The sequence below is a fragment of the Panicum hallii genome, chromosome 6, assembly GCF_002211085.1.
Source record: "Panicum hallii strain FIL2 chromosome 6, PHallii_v3.1, whole genome shotgun sequence".
In the NCBI taxonomy this organism is placed as follows: Eukaryota; Viridiplantae; Streptophyta; class Magnoliopsida; order Poales; family Poaceae; genus Panicum; species Panicum hallii.
This window is the reverse complement of record NC_038047.1, coordinates 14120832-14137724: the sequence shown is the minus strand read 5'-3', so window position 1 is coordinate 14137724 and position 16893 is coordinate 14120832. Positions and strand designations below refer to the sequence as shown.

Below are 16893 nucleotides of genomic sequence, written 5' to 3'. Positions count from 1 at the left end.
CAAGCAGGTCACAAGGCCAGGGTCTTATCGACTACAATCCCCTGAGGGTCGCGAGATCCCGAACTCCTGGAACGTCCAGAACCTGCGCAAGTTCTACCCTTAAGTCAGGGCCCGGTGATCGCAAAATCCCCGGGGGCTTAGAAGATCTTTTCTCCCCGTGTCAATTTGGAGGCTATGAGCCACACAACCCGGTTTATACATGCCTTCTTACTTACACGATGGCTAGGGTCATGTGCAAACACATACATGTATAAATCGACTTCTTGTCGTGACTGATACGGGGGCTATGGCCACGATCATCCCCCTTCGACTCCCGTTCCTGACGGAACCATCGGCTCCGGCTAACTCCTCTGCATATCGAGTCTCGCTGCAACCCCGGATGGTCGCACGCGATAGCAGTCGCATCTTCTCCAACACAGCCGATCCGCTCGACTAGCTTAATAGCAGTACGCTAGAAAAGGCTCGCATAAAAGAGCTATCTCGACTACATCCTGAGTGGCTGCACTCAGAACAGTCTTGTATCCGCCAAAAAGAATGGCCAGCTCGCGGCACCGCCCGCACCTGCTCCTTGCAAGCTCGATCCGTCCGTCTGGGTCTTACCTAGCTTACGGAGCACGCTCACAGCAGGAGCGACCTTCGACTACACGCCGGTCGCCGCACTCGGGGTAGTCTTATTTTTCTGCCCTACGCACGGCAATCCCGCGACGATGCTCGCGTTCTTGCCTAACAAGTTTAGACCCGCTCGTTCGAGTTGTGGCTAATCTGTTAGATGAGTATTAGCTACCCTTCGAGTCGTTGCACCTAGGGAAGCGCCTACTACTCGAGCCTTGTAAGCCTGGATCCCAATTCAGCTAAGGCACACACACAACTAGAAACATCAAAAGAAGCCATATATACAAGGAAATGGATACTTGTTTTTAGTACCCTAATCCTGCATTACACTTTGAACTATGTGTTCTGATACAGGTTGGGCCTCTAGGAGGTATTTGTCGAATTGCTCCTCGGTGCAGTCCGCTGCCATGCCTTGAGAAAATATCTCCAGCTTCGCGCTCGGCAGGAAGGACTTCACGATTGCGAGGGCATTATTGACACACGTGATAGGCGCCTCGGAAAGGAACCTCATCACCTTCTTCGGGGCCTCACGGAGACACTCTAGCAGGGGCCGGGGGTTCGCTTCGCCTTCTTCTGGTGGGACCACCATGTCCACCAGCTCCCGGGCGGCCCCCCTGATGCTCTCGAGTTCCTCGTCCAGCGTCTTGATTCGCTAAAGGCTGTCGACAAACTGTTGCTCAGTGTCGCCGATCACCTTCTGCAGCCTCTCGACGTCATCTGTATGGTGATACAGCAGGTTCTTCATGTCAGTAAGTAGCTCTTCTTTACTGATTAAATTTCTCCTAAGCTCTATGGTGGAAAGCTTTTCAGAACCCAGGGTGAGTCATACAGAGCAAAAAACTCGAGGGAAGCAATGGTTTACCTTGGTGCGCCTTCTTTTGCGCCCTGAGCCGCTCCTTATGCGCCTCGAGCTCCTTCTTCTGTTCCTCGAGTTGTTGCTGGAGCTCGGCGTTGACTTTCTCAAGATGTACATTCTCCGTCTTCTCGTCGTCAAGGCGCATCGTCAGGGCCTCGAGTTCCATACGGTCGCGGGCAAGGGTCTTCAACTCCTCCGCCTGCTTCCGGGAGTGGGCGACCATACTCTGCATAAAAAGGACAAAGCCAGATTAGCAACTCGACTTAGCCACTGACCGAAAACGCTCTCAGGTTTTACCATGGTCAAGTCATGCGCCTTCTTGAGGATATCGACATTGTCATCCGTCAGTAGCAGGTCGTCTGTCAGGTCTGTGGCAACGGCTTCCTGACTACCCGACCCGGTCAGCAGCAGCTCATCGGGTCCCCCGGAAGTTCTCACGGTTTCTTCAGTAATCAGACGCTGGGCACCTGCAACCACAAGTGTTCTCAGCACACATCATGCGGATCCCGGCAGCTAGCCGGGGCGGTCAGACACTCACCTGCGCCATCTGTTGGAGCGGCGCCAGGGGCCTCGACCTGTTTCTCACCACCGGCCCCGGCCTTGACTTGTTGGAGCTCGGGAGGCGGCAGGTCGGGCAGTGCGATGTCGGCCCCGGGGGCTAGCTCCGTAGGCATCGACCCCTCGAGGGCCAGTGCCTCGGGGGCTGACGCAGTGATGGCTGGCCCAGCACTCGGTGATTCTTCCCGGGTCAAGGACTCGGGGGCTGGGGCAGCCGAAGTCGGCGTCAGCTGGAGGTCGGCAGCACTCGCAGCACTAATGAAGTCGAAGTACTCACAGCACTCGCAGCCTCCTCCCCTCTTGGCTTCAACGGCGGCAGAGGGGAGGAGGTGGTCCGGTCGGGGGACGTCCGATCATGGCGGGTAGCTGCGATACAGCTCCGTGTGTCCCTGCAGAGAGTTCTTCGGTCATGCAACGAAGCAAAGGCGGTTATCTAAAGCAAAAGAAGTCGAATACTCACTGGTTTGGGTGGATTCCGGGCGGAAAACAATGTGGGCACGTATGGCACGGCATCCACGTCTAGCAGCACCCGCTGAACTCGCTACAGCACGACTTCATCTGGCAAATCCTCTGCGCACATGCGAGAAGGATCAGCAGGGCCTGTGTACTCGAATCCCAGGCGATGGCACTGCTAGATGGGTTGGACGCGGCGTTTGTAAAATGCGAACATAACGGAGGCACCGGTCACTCCCTTCTTCTTCTGCGCCTCAATGACATCCAGCAGCTCTTTGACCTGGTCCATTTCCCCGCCGGAGGGCTCCAGGTTCCATTCCCCACTAATTACAGGTGGTCTGTTCGACTTCGTCGGCAGATGAGGAGCATGGTTTTCGATGTAAAACCAGTGGTTTTTCCATCCAGGAAGGTTGGAGGGGAATTTGTATGTGAGATATTTGTCGCCGGCCTGCTGATGTAGTTGGATGCCGGCGCCCCCCACAACGGAAAGGTTCTTGGAGGTGGGCTGTGGTTTGATACGGAAGAGAAAGCGGAAAAGATCCCAGTGGGGTTCGATTCCGAGAAAAGCCTCGCAGTAATAGATGAAAATTGAAATGTGGCATATAGAATTTGGGTTGAGATGGTGGAGCTCAAGCCCGTAGTAATACAGAAGGCCTCGGAAGAAGGAACAAGAGGGGAGGGCCAATCCCCGTTCGGCAAAATGAAGAAATGTGACGATTTCGTCAACATTTTCCATGGGAAAAGGTTCGCGGTAAGAGGGGCGCCAGTTGACAAGGGTTTTCTCTTGCAGCGACCCCTCGGAAACTAGGCTCTTAAGGTGGTTGAGGGAGCACTTACTGTGTGACCACTCCGCGGTTGAATACTGCGCCTCCTCCGTCTTCTTCCCTTCGATCTCCGCCTTTTTTGGCGCCATCTCCGATTCGCTGGCCACGAGACGCTCGGGGGCTGCGGGGAGAGTGGCGGGGAGTTTGGAGCGGGACGATCTCCTTGGGGGGATGACGGCGGCGGTTGGCTCAGATTGGGGATTTTGGTGACTTTTGGCGGAATGCGGATTGAAAGCGTGGTTTTTTCCTACCGTTCTCGCGGGATTAAATAATCAGCGAGGTGGGGAAAAGTTACTGTTCCGAAGTTCAGGAGTCACCTCCGTGAATATTCTGAATCTGAGGCGTCGTTTGGTGGATTATTTGGATTGAATATTCGATTAATCATTCTTTCAGGGTTTGTTAGCCCGAAAAAAGGGGTTTTTTGAATTAATAATCCAATACCCATCATCTGTACCATCATTTTGGTAATTTTGCAATTTGTCATTTTTTAGCCTGCATGCCACGGTTGTCGGATCCTTATCTCCAAATTTCATGGGATTTGGATTCAAGGCTCAGGGGCTGCGGGGTACGTGGCATCGACTACTTATTTTTTCAAATCTTTTGAAGGATAAGTAGGATTACAGACAAATGGGACCCTCAGCCTGATTCTCCGATTCAACCTAAGGCTCGGGGGCTACTCCATATGGAGTGCGATTTTTAAATCACACACCATAACAAAAATTCGGGGTATGAGCACCTCATAGCTTCAACGCAGCCAAACAAGTACTCGAAGAAGGACTTCAAGACGAAGCTTCAGAAGAAGTCGAAGACTGCTTTGAAAGTACTCGATAGGCCTGCGGTACTCAGCTACGAAGAGCTCGGGGGCTTATCAGACCCGGGGCTACCGGGCTGGGCACATTATGTGGTCTAAGAGATTAAGCCCGTATTATCTCTTATTCATTTCCTTTATCTCTTATTTATTCCGTTTAAATAGGAGATAGAGCTAACCAACACGGAGAGGATCTACTCGAGATATGCTCTGGTTTGATCCCTCGACGGAGGTTGGTTAGCATCTTTGTAACTCTGACCACTCGGATATATAAGGGAGGTCAGGGACCCCCCTAAAAAACAGAACATCATTAGATCATTCTACACCAAAGGCAATACAAACTATACAGGATGTAGGGTGTTACACTCCGTGCGGCCCGAACCTGTCTAAGTCTTGTGTTCCTTGCACCTTCGAGTTCCTGATCTCGGCGTCTCCTCACCCAAAACTTACCACCTTGGGTATATCCCTCGGTGGGCAGCCGGTTAAACACTGACATCTCCTCCGAGCTCATCACGCCCGACCATTGCCTTCGCTTCGCGGCTTCTCTTTCCGATACGCTGTGACATCCAGGTAATAAGGGAATAAATATTAAACTCTAGTATGAAATAGACATATTGATATGGGAAGTACAAAGGGCTAGGGGTATATTTGTGATTTCTATGCTATATAGGTTTTTAAGTGCAAAATGTGTGGTTTGAAAAGTAGCTTTGAAACCCCAAAGGAAATATAGTATTAGGTGCTAAAAGGAAAATAAACCCTTAAATATGAGTAGGAACCTACTTGTAAATAAACATAAACCCTAAGGTCCTTTATGCAAAGTAGTTGTGAAATAAAAGTAACTTCCATATTTACCTGAGGACCTATTTGTAAAAGTTTTTTTCATCATTACATTCTATGAAGGTTTGCAAATATGTCAAAAATTAAATTAAAACCTTGCTTGGTAAGGATAGGGGTAATTTAAATGTTACCTTGTTCAAAATTTAACAAGTTAAGCTGCAAACTTTGAGTTTTTGAATTTAAGTCCTAAAGCAAGTTTGTAGAGCTTGAAAAACTCTACAACTTTCATTTTGGGACCTTTCTCATTTGGTCCTTAGATCAGTGAGAATTTTTAGTTTACAAATAGACCCCTGAGCTTTCAAAGTTTTGCAAAATAGTCCCTGGTTTCTTTTCCCCTTCTTCTTCCTTTGCACCCCCTCTGCTCCCCTCCCCGCTTCACCTCTATCGCCGGTACAGACCATCTCCCCTGCCCTGCCCGGCCCTGCCTCACCGCCGTTCAGCTCCTGCTGCTCTCCCCCACGTGCCACCCTACCTCTGGCCGCCGTCGTAGTCCCTCCCCGGTGTCCCCTCCCGCGAGCGCCACGGCCGCCACCTCGCCGCTCGCCACCGTGGGCTCAACCCGTGACCACCCTCTCCTCCCTTCCCTCTCTCTTCCATCAGTGGAGTTGCGCTTGCCCTATAAGATCAAGCTGAGCTCCTTCTTCCTGTGGTTTTCTCCCCCTTCCTTCTTCCTGTGGTTTTCTCCCCCTTCCTTCTTCCCTGCGACTACCAGCACCGAACCGCCACCGCACCTTTCCCACCGGAATTCCTCCCAACCACGCCGCCCCGCTCAAATTCATTTGACCGGTAGCTTCCCCATTCCCTTCTCTAGCTCCTCGACCCGACCCAACCCAGCTTCCAACTCCCCTCCGTCGGAATTTCCCTCACACCGAGCCGCCACTCACCGGAGCCGCCCGAGCTCGATCCTGTTGTCGACAGCTCTCTCCACCCGATCTCCGGCTCCTCCAGGTATACAAACTGCTTCCTGATGATCCACTGATGCTCATGCGCGTTTTACGTGTGCGTGTTCACCGGCCCTCCACCGGGAACACCGGAGCTTCGCCACGGCCGCCGCCCCCTCCCGTCGTCCGCTCTGTTCTACTGCTGCCCGTCCAGCACTCCTTCTTTGTGTGCACTCCCTAGGTTCTGTGGATGGTGTTTTGCCCGTCCTCTTGGCCGGGATGCTCGCCGCCGGCGAGAACGCCGTCGAAGCCAACTGGCCGGCCGTCGCCATGGCCGGACAAGGACCCTTTCGTGATTAAATTCTTTGTTCCAGGGGTCCCAGTGCAAAGTTACGAAGACTCCCCCCTAAGTGCCTATTATTTCATGTGATACTTTAACTGTCTTGTAAAATGCATAACAAATCGTAGAAAATTCTAAAATTGGCAAAACCTATTTTGTTGGAAACTAGATTATAAACTCTATAACTTTTGTTAAAAGAGTTTGATATGAAACCAAATATTTTTGAATCCATTTCAAATTTGAAACAAGGGAGTATAATGTCCTTATTTCCTACATGTTAACCTTGTTGTTTGTGATTTTGATATGCAATTTTTATAGATGATGTATGAAGTAATGAAAAATTTCCAAATCTAAATTTATGTTATAATTTAACCATTCCAAATTATTTTGAGATAAAATTAGCTAAGTATACCCTTTGAAACTTAACTAATTAGATCTTTTAGTCATGAATTATTAAGTATGCAAATGATCTATACTTAGGTGTTCAAAACCATATGACATTCTTTACTCGAAGTTTAAATTCAAACTTAAATTTAAATTTAACCCTAAACTATATTTTAATGCTTGATTTTAGTTAATTCAATAATGTAGTCAAAGGTTAGGCATAAAATATAAGTTTGGACTAAACTTTTTCTTTGTTTGGCAATTCTTGAATGTTACCCTCTTTGAAGTATAGTTTTTGATATGAACTAAATAAAAGAGTGTGCATTCCCTAATATAATATTTTTGCATATCATGTAGAACCGTTTACTCTCGTCGACGGTGACTACGAGCTGATCACGGATCAAGCCGAGGAAACTCCTGTAGATCCCGGAGACACCGTCGAGAATCTAACTGAAGCTCCGAACCAAGGTTCGGAAGACCTCGGTCCTACTACCCCCAACCCTACACAAGAAGGCAAGCCCCGGACATAAACCCTACTTCATTACACTGCAACCTATGTTATTTATATCTATATCTGCATTAAGTTCTTAGGAATTGTATGAAAAACCCTAGTTGCATTTTCCTAGGAACCAATGTATTGAATATTAGCACCTGAGTCCGACTAGCTGCTATGCTAATAGGACCGGTAAAAGTCGGGTGATTTCCTGTCACTCGCGCGATATAGGAGTTGTAATGTTTACATTCCTGTTATCACTATAAGGATGACGGACGGGAGTTTTATGAGGTATCATGGTTGAGGTGATACCCCGTCTGTGTTGTTGAATTTGATAAGGTCGCAGCGTGTGGTGATCGGGGTTAAGCGTTTGAAAGTACTAACCACATACCGTGAAATATGGTAAGCGGTAAGCCTAGTAGACAATCGGCCCGAGGAGTGGACATACCTCCCACCACTCGTCTTGCTTCTTATGGTTACTTCTGTTCGACGTGTGGGAATACGTGTTGCAAGAGCAACCAGGAGTACGGGTTTTGTAGTCGCGCTACAGACGTACGTCCTGCACTTTGGAAGTGCGTATGATCCTGCAGTCGCTTGTGGTGGATCTGATCCACAAGTCGGAATGAAAGGTAAACGGTTGCTTCGGAATGACCCTTTGGTGTTCCAAGCGCGTGAGTTAGGTTTACCTTGCAAGGTTAAATTCGATTCAGAATCGTCCACTTCTCACGATGGTTGAGACTGCTTGATCCCTTTGTCACATTGAGTAACAAGAGCAATCATATTGTTATTATTAAAATGATGGTTGATCAAAGATTATACCATGCTTGTATAGATTAGGTGCTCACCTAGAAAGAATATTCAATTAGAACTTCAAAGCTAAAAATTGAAAATAAGGATCCACTCTTAGTTGCTTTTCTGCTGAGAAATGAACCCATGTCTAGTACAAGTCTTCATCAGTCTAGTTATATGGCTATGTATACCATCACCGGGTAAGCCTTGCTGAGTATTAGAATACTCAGCCTTGCCTTGTAACTTTTGTCCAGGTAATCCTCCTGCTGACCCAGTTCTGCCTGTACCGTGGCCCTATTCTCTACCTGATGGTTGGTCCGTGGAGTGGGACCCGTCCCCGGCCAACGTAGACTCTTCCGAGTAATGTCATGCAAGGGCGAGCATGGCATCTGCACTAACGATGTGTGTAATACCGTACTTTAAATTCCGCTGTTTGACCTAAAACTTATGTCAGTTTGTAATAATTTCCCGGTCGGGAAGATTATGTTACTTTTAAACACTCATGTAATATATCTGCCTATGGTGTAAAATGTGACGGCCTTTGTATCTCTGAACTCGCCTTCGTGCGGGGTACCTTGTTTGATCCTGCTTTCGGTGGTTTATCGGGACGTTACCCGACAGGCCAAAGGATTATACCGTTTGAAGCACGTCGAAGCCCGCAAAAGGGGACTCACGTACTTGAGCCGGTGTAATTCAAGTTGGTTCTGCCACAGCTGGTATCAGAGCTAACAAGCGTACCTTGGAGATGTGAAGTGCCTTAAAAATACTTTTGGTATAAAATTTGCTCAACAAGGTATTTTGCAAAAGAATGTGGGATTCGTTAAGGTTGTGCTTAGTACGTAAAGCCCTAGGGTGATGTTTAAGGGAAAATAGAGGTGGCTATACTATATATATAAATCTAACTTCCAGCATTACTTTTCTGTCAAAACTTAAATTCATGCACAACTCAATGTTACCTTCTGTAACGACACCTTCGATGGTAAGGTAAGGAGGTAAGGATCCTCAGCCAACTGAGGGAGCTTGGCCTTCCTGTCGGTGATGCGAACCGAACGCTGTTTCTCAAGCAGTGGCCTACTTGAGATGCTGCCAATGTACCAACTTAGGTTGACTACATTGGGAGTATAAGGTTCGGCGCAGGGTATGGCGATCGCTGTTCATACCCCCGCATTTTGCGGTACCCCCGTGAATACGTTGTTTCGACGACGTATGTTAACGTTGTCTGTACGGCGGTAATTGTACAGATGCTGTTTCTATAGTGAGCAGTAATGAATGGGGACGCTTTCATGACATGCTGGCATGAAAGGTTCATTGGATATATATATATATTGTGATCTTTTGCAGGTATGCTAACCACGATTAAGAGGTTAGGACGAATAGGATTTATCGGCTAGTTATTAGGGAGAGACGTATGTGTTATGCCACCGAAATTAATTGCGTAAGTGCGAAGATATTCGGCAGTTGTTTTTGGTTGAGAGGACGAATAGTACGTGCATGCATAATTCCTTGACAAATGAAAGAATGCACTATATGTTTCAGTTGGATAAGGATGAGTAGTATGTTGTTTATCTTTAATATGGGTTAATGGGGTTCTTGTGGTAGTGTTGGTCAAAAATCTTAAGTTTATATCCAGATTATAGATCTTGCGGTTGTTAGTACCAATCGTATCTTCCATCTACCTTGTGACTTTCTAACAAGGTAAGTACATCTCACCATTTGCATTCTTGATTGCAGATGGCAGATCCTCCTAATGTCTTTTGGGATCCGGAAGGGCATCTTCATACCAATGCCCTTCATTGGGAAGGTTTTCCCCGTTTACTCTGGGAAATCCTTACAGTCTTTTCACTATACAGAACCTCCCCAATATGATGCTATCGAGTTTTTGGAGGATGGAGTTCACAGAGCTCATGTCAGAATGACTATTCCACAGCATCCTTTTCGCTCGCAATGGCCACCCATTGAAATTGATGTGACAGGTTATCGAATAGTGGATACCATTGAAGGAGCGGCATTAGAAGCAATCTATCATTTTTGCACTCAGCATCCGAAAGAAGTTGCTGGAAAGCCCATCGGGTTATTTTCAACGACAAGTCCCGATGAGCACGAATGGAATCTCAGAATCATCCCTGAGAGTCATAGATTGGATGGTCCACCAGAAGAAGCACTCCAGGGAATGATGCGATTTATGAATGTGCAATACCATTATCATCTGTTTCTACGTTGTGAATTGGGTTGAGTGATCTATGTCGCCCGAAGTCACTACAGAGAGGCTGATAGACAAAATACTCAAGTGGATCAACTTCAAGCTCTAGTGACTCAGAAGGATGAGATTATTGCAGCACAGGATGAAACCATCCATCACCGTGAAGATCAGATCAATGAGAGTGATCACATAATCACTTAGCGTGATACTATTATTGAATTCCTACAGGCACAAATCCATGTGTGGCAGAACCGCTCGAATTATTCCGGCTCAAGTGCGCTATTGATCGCCGTACAACTGCAATCAGCTTTAACGCACTTCAAACGGAACAATCCTTTGGTCTGTCGGGTCTCCGCCCGATGCAACCACGGTTCAGCAGGATCGAAGCAGGTTTACCTCGCACGAAGGCGAGTTCACATCACAGAATAGCTCATCAACTTTTAAGTTACAGTCATACATACATTATTACAACCCGAGTTCAAAGATAAGTAAACTTATACAAACCATGTTCAACTGACAAGCATAACAGCTTGTCCAAACTCACAGCGGAAGAAAAAGTTTTTACGCGACTACACACGTCGCGAAGGCGAACACCAAGCTTAGCCCAGGGCCTAGTGTCACTCCGGAGGGTCAGTGCCGGCCGGGGATGGGTCCCACTCCACGGACCAGCCAAAAGGAACGGATGTTGGTCACACAAGGTTGTCCGTGGGATTTTCGAAGGTCATACCTGAAACAGATATTGGCAAGGCTGAGTATTCTAATACTCAGCAAGGCTTACCCGGGGTTGGGTATACTTCAGCCCGTAACTAGACTTATGCAAGCATTGTAGAGGCTCTGGGTTTATTTTCAGCTGAAAAGCGACTAAGAGTATAACTTACTTTCAAGTTTTAGCTTTCAGATTCTAGCTTGATTAGCCATTCTAGGTTAGCATCTATACTAAACAAGCATGATAGATATTATTATCCACCAAGATTATCTCATCAACATTTACACTTTTTACTCAATGTGGCAGAAGGGATAAGCAGTCTCATGCATCGTGAGAGGCGGACGATTCCTGAATCGAGATTCAACCTTGCAAGGTAAACCTAACACACACGCTCGGAATACCAACAGGGCGTTCCGAAGCAACCGTTTCCCTCATATTTCGGGTTATGGATCAGGGCCACCACAAGCGACTGCAGGACCGTACGCACACCCAATGTGTACAGGACATACGTCTGTAGCGCGACTACAAAACCCGTATTCTTGTCTGCCATGCAGAACGTACTCCCACACGTCGGTGCGTGTAAACATAAAATAAAAGTCGAGTGGTGGAGACATGTCCATTTGCCGGGCCACTCGGGTACTAGGCTTACCGCTTACCATATTTCGCGGCATGTGGCTAGTACTTTCAAAAGCTTAGCCACCACTACCACACATATCGACCTTATCAACTTTTAACGAAACAGACAGGGTAAACTTTCAGGTCATGATACAGCACATGACCCTGTCTGTCATCCTTATAGTGGTTGCAGGAATGTAAACATGCAACTCCTATGTCGCGCGAGTGACAGGAAATCACTCGACTTCTACCGGTCCTATTAGCGGAGCAACTATCCGATAAGGACTCGGGAGCATTGCATTGGATTCCTAGGATTCATGCATCTAGGGTTTCACTTCAATTCCTAGACTTAATGCAAGATATAATATAGATAGACATAGATTGCAGTGTAAATAAAGTAGTGGGATATGTCCGGGGCTTGCCTTCTTGAGTGGAGTTAGGGGTGAGAGTGTCAAAGGCTTCCGAACTTGGGTTCGGGGCTTCAGTCAGTCCCTCGATGACTTGCGCTGGATCTTCTGGAAAGCCTTGATCTTGTCCTAAGACCAATTCGTAGTCCCCGTCGTCAAGTGTCGTTGATTCTATATGAGATGAAATAAATTAAATAAGGTGAATTTAAATTTAAAATTTCACATTTCAAATATTATAACTCATCCAATTAACACACAAGAATTCATAAAATAAAGAGGTTTAGGTTTGAATGACTCTTCATAAGTGAGTCGTACTTTAGTACTAAGTTTGTTGCAAGCAGAACTAGACCATTTGAAATTTGAATTTGAATTCTAATTTTAATTCAAGACTTTAGGTTACAAGGATTATGAAGTTCGAGAAATTAGTCGTACACTAATCATTAACACCTTAGAGAATGACCAACAGATCTTATTTAATTAGGCTTATAAAACATGCTTAGTCAAAGTTCCAAACTTGAATTGCCCAAATTTAAAAGAAGTTAAGCTACACAATAAATCTAGGTTTGAAATTTTAATGCAAGATTACTCGTATTTTATAGAAGTTGCATGCTAAAATTCATAAGCAACAAAGCATACATGTGGAAATTAGGTACTAATTACTCGTTAACCTTAAATTTAAAATAGATGCAAAAGTATTTAGTTTCATATTAAACTTTATAAACAAAAGTTATAGAATTTGAAATCTAGTTTCTAACAAAATTAGTTTTGCCATTTTTGGATTTTTCTGTGAATTATTACGATTTTGGCAAGGCAGAGCATGCTCTCACATGAAATAACAAATACCCTTGCACACAGGTCCTTAACACTACTATTCCCCTGAGTCTTACGGTTTGCAAATAGCCCCCTGGGCTTTTGCTCCTTCTAACCCGAGCTCCCTGCCGGTCCAACACAGGGGGTAGCGAGGTTTGACCGGCGTGCATGGTCGACGGCGATCACCGGCGGTGGAATCAAACTGGAGGGGAAGCGTCAACGACCCTTCACGCACCTGGGGACACTTGGAATTGAAGTAAGGGCGACTAGCAGTGGCAGCTCGGCGGAGGCAGGCGGCCAGCGACGAAGGTGAACGGCGGGAGTAAAGGTCCAGTGGTCGGAGGCGGTGTGGAATAGGTCGGGGAGCTTCACTGGAGCACGGAGAAGCCGGCCGTAGGGTGCTAAGGGCGCGAAGGTGACTGGGATAGCCGGCCCACGGTGGGCAGAAGACGGTGGCGGGCGGCGCTGGTCGAGGTGGTTCCTCGGCCGGAATCGAGAGGCGGCCGGGGGCTGGAAAGCACCGGTGGGTACCGGGGAAACTTCTGGAGGGCTCAGTGCGGGCGGTGGTGGCTTGGATGTGGCGGCCCACGGTGACCCGAAGCTCACCGGAGAGATGGGTTGGGCGGCGGAGGTGGAAGGGGCTCGGAGCAAGCTGGGCAAGCAAACTATCGGGGCAAATGAAACGAGGGGAAGCTACTGGTGCTATTGAGCCAAAGAGAGGGAGGGATAAGGCTTGCTTGCGGAAGAAATGCGGCGGCGGCAGGAGCTCCGGCGTGCAGTGCTGGCAGCCAGCAGAAGACGTGGCGCTCGAGCGGGACACCAGCACAAGGGGGCTAGAGCGGTGAGGAGATGGGACGGCAACGCGTGGCAAGGGAGGCACAGGAGGTGGCCGACGGCGGCCAAATTCCAGGTACTGCGCCGGCGGTAGGAGAAACCAGAAGCAGAGCAGAGGAGACAGTGGCGCCAGGAGGAAGAAAGGGTATGAACTGAACCAGGGACTGACTTGCAAATTCAGAGAAAAGCAGGGACCTCACTGAAAAGGACTTGCAACTTGTAAACCAGTGCTCAAATGAAGATGGTCCAAAAAGCAAAAGTGCATGGTTTTTCAAACTCTATCTGCATTTGAGCATTAGTTTTGGAGATAAAATAGACTTAGTAATAATTTCACATTTTATGTAAGTCCTATGGATAAAAATACTTTTGCATATATACCCAAGGGTAATTTCACATATTTTTACAATTTAACCACAGATATCACTTTTTGCAAAACAACCCTTTTACTTTTAAACTTCTCCCTCTATTTCCACCCATTTTTTATAAAAGGACCTCTAGTTAAAATTAATTACATAAACATCACTTTTTCCATAACCTTGCACATATTAGGCACACCTTTTGCTAAACTTTGCACATAAAAACACATCAAAGCTTTAGGATATGACCATGCTAATTACCTGAGTGTCACAGCCTTCCCCCCTAAAAATAATCTTGTCCCGAGATTCCGGAATGGAAAGGAATGGAAGAATCAAGCTTGGAGGTTGGTTTGGAAGAAGTTGGGAAAGTTATGCTGAGGATAAGATTCGGTTTCCCATGTCGCTTCTTCTTCTGTATGATGGCTCCACTGGATTTTGTACATTCTGATAGTTTCTCTTCTGGTGCTCCTTTCTTTCGTGTCGAGGATTCTGATGGGATGCTCTGTATAAGTCAGATCTGGTTTGATTTCGATAGCTTGAGAATTGATGACTTCGGTGGGGATTTTAACGCACTTTTTAAGTTGGGATACATGAAAGATGTTATGGATGGCCGCTAATTGAGGAGGAAGTTGGAGACGATAAGCTACAGGTCCACAGATTTCAAGAATCTCAAAGGGCCCGATGTATCGAGGAGCAAGTTTTCCTTTTACACCGAATCTTTGAACACCTCGGGTAGGAGATACGCGAAGATATACGAAGTCTCCGATTTGAAACTGCAATGGTTTTCTTCGTATATCCGCGTAGCTTTTCTGTCGAGATTGGGCGGCCTTTAGATTGTTCTGGATAAGCCTGACTTTATCCTGTGCTTCCATAACTAAGTCGGGTCCAAAAATTTTACGCTCGCCGGTTTGTGACCAACTCAAAGGAGTTCGGCATCGGCGGCCGTATAATGCTTCAAATAGGGCCATTTTAATACTTGTCTGATAGCTATTATTATAAGAAAATTCTACCAGTGACAAGTATTTATCCCAATTTTTGTCAAATTGTAGTACACAAGCTCTGAGCATGTCTTCCAGAATCTGGTTTATTCGCTCAGTTTGCCCATCTGTCTGAGGATGATAGGCAGAGCTTCGAATTAATTTAGTCCCAAGAGCATCATGAAGCTGCTCCCAGAATCGAGCAACAAATTGTGCTCCACGATCAGAAATAATTGTTTTAGGTACTCCATGAAGTCGAACAATTTGATCCAGGTAAATCTCGGCATACCTTTTGGCATTATATGTAGTATGCACGGGAAGAAAATGTGCAGCCTTGGTTAATCGATCAACGATTACCCAAATAGAGTAATGCCATCGAGAAGTGTTGGGCAGGCCAACAATAAAGTCCATACTGATATCCTCCCATTTCCACAAGGGAATGGGTAAAGGTTGAAGGATACCAGCAGTCTTCAAATGACTGGCTTTGACTCTTTGGCAGATATCACATTCCGACACATATTTGGCAATCTCTCATCTCATACGAGTCCACTAAAAGTTCTGTTTCAGATCCTGATACATCTTCGTACTGCCAGGATGTATAGAGAATTTGGACAAGTGGGCCTCGTCCATTATTTGCCTGCAGAGCCTATGGTCCTTGGGTACAACAATACGTTCGTTGAACCATAAAACTCCTTTAGAATCAACTCGGAAGCATTTATACTTCACTTCTCCTTGCATTACCTTCTGTTTAATGATTCTGACCCCTTTATTACGCTGTTGCGCTAGAACAATGCCATCTCTAAGTGTGGCTTCAACCGAAAGATGGTTTAAGTCACCTTGGGAAATGATCTCTAAGTTGAGCTTACTCATTTCCCAACAGAGAGTTTCGTCGAATGCTTCAATGGATAGGCAAGAACAATGTGCTTTGCGACTAAGGGCATCTGCGACAACATTGGCCTTGCCTGGATGATAATGGACTTCTAAATCATAATCTTTGATAAGTTCTAGCCAGCGTCTTTGCCTCATATTCAAATCTGCCTGGGTAAAGATATACTTGAGGCTTTTATGATCAGTGTAAATATGACATTTCGTACCCATCAGATGGTGTCTCCAAATCTTTAGGGCATGAATAACAGCTGCAAGTTTGAGATCATGGGTGGGGTAATTCTGTTCATGAACCCTAAGTGCTCGTGATGCATATGCAATTACTCGGTTGTCTTGCATAAGTACACAACCAAGTCCAGTTCCCGATGCATCACAGTAGATGTCAAAAGGTTTTGAGACATCTGGTTGAGCTAAGACTGGTGCAGTCGTAAGATGATTTCTGAGAATATGAAATGCATCTTCGCATTTTTGATCCCAGGAGAATTTCACACCTTTCTTTAGTAGTTCGGTCATAGGTTTGGCTATTCTGGAGAAGTCAGGAATGAAACGATGATAATAGCCAGCTAGACCGAGAAAACTACGAATTTGATGGACGGAGGTCGGGGGTTTCCAATCCATCACTTCTTGTACTTTACTGGGATCGACGGATATTCCGTCACCAGAGATGGTATGGCCCAGAAATTTGACTGTATCCAACCAAAACTCACATTTTGAGAATTTGGCGTACAAGTGGTGGTCTCTTAATCGTTGAAGGATGACATGGAGATGTTGGGCATGATCTTCTGAGTTTTTAGAGTAGATCAAGATGTCATCAATAAAAACTACGACAAATTTGTCGAGTTCTTGCATGAAGACAGAGTTCATAAGGTACATGAAATATGCTGGGGCATTGGTGAGACCAAACGACATAACCAGATACTTATATAGACCATATCTGGTAGAGAAAGCTGTTTTGGGAATATCGCTAGGCCGAATCTTAATTTGATGATAGCCGGAACGAAGATCTATTTTCGAAAACACCTTGGCTCCAACTAACTGATCAAAGAGAATATCAATGCGGGGTAGAGGATACTTATTTTTGATGGTCTCCGCATTGAGAGGACGGTAATCGACACACAGCCTTAAGCTATTGTCTTTCTTTTTCACAAATAAGGCTGGACAACCCCAGGGTGATGCACTTGGACGAATGAAACCTTTGTCTAAGAGATCTTGGAGTTGGGTTTTTAACTCGGCCAATTCATTCGGAGGCATACGGTAAGGTCTCTTAG

The 16893-nt window shown here is 46.3% G+C and overlaps 1 pseudogene; it reads right to left on the bottom strand.

Annotated features, from left to right (window-relative positions):
* The window catches only part of LOC112898141, a 98565-nt pseudogene extending 96423 nt beyond the window's left edge, over positions 1-2142 (bottom strand).
* Positions 2143-16893: the final 14751 nt, after the last annotated feature.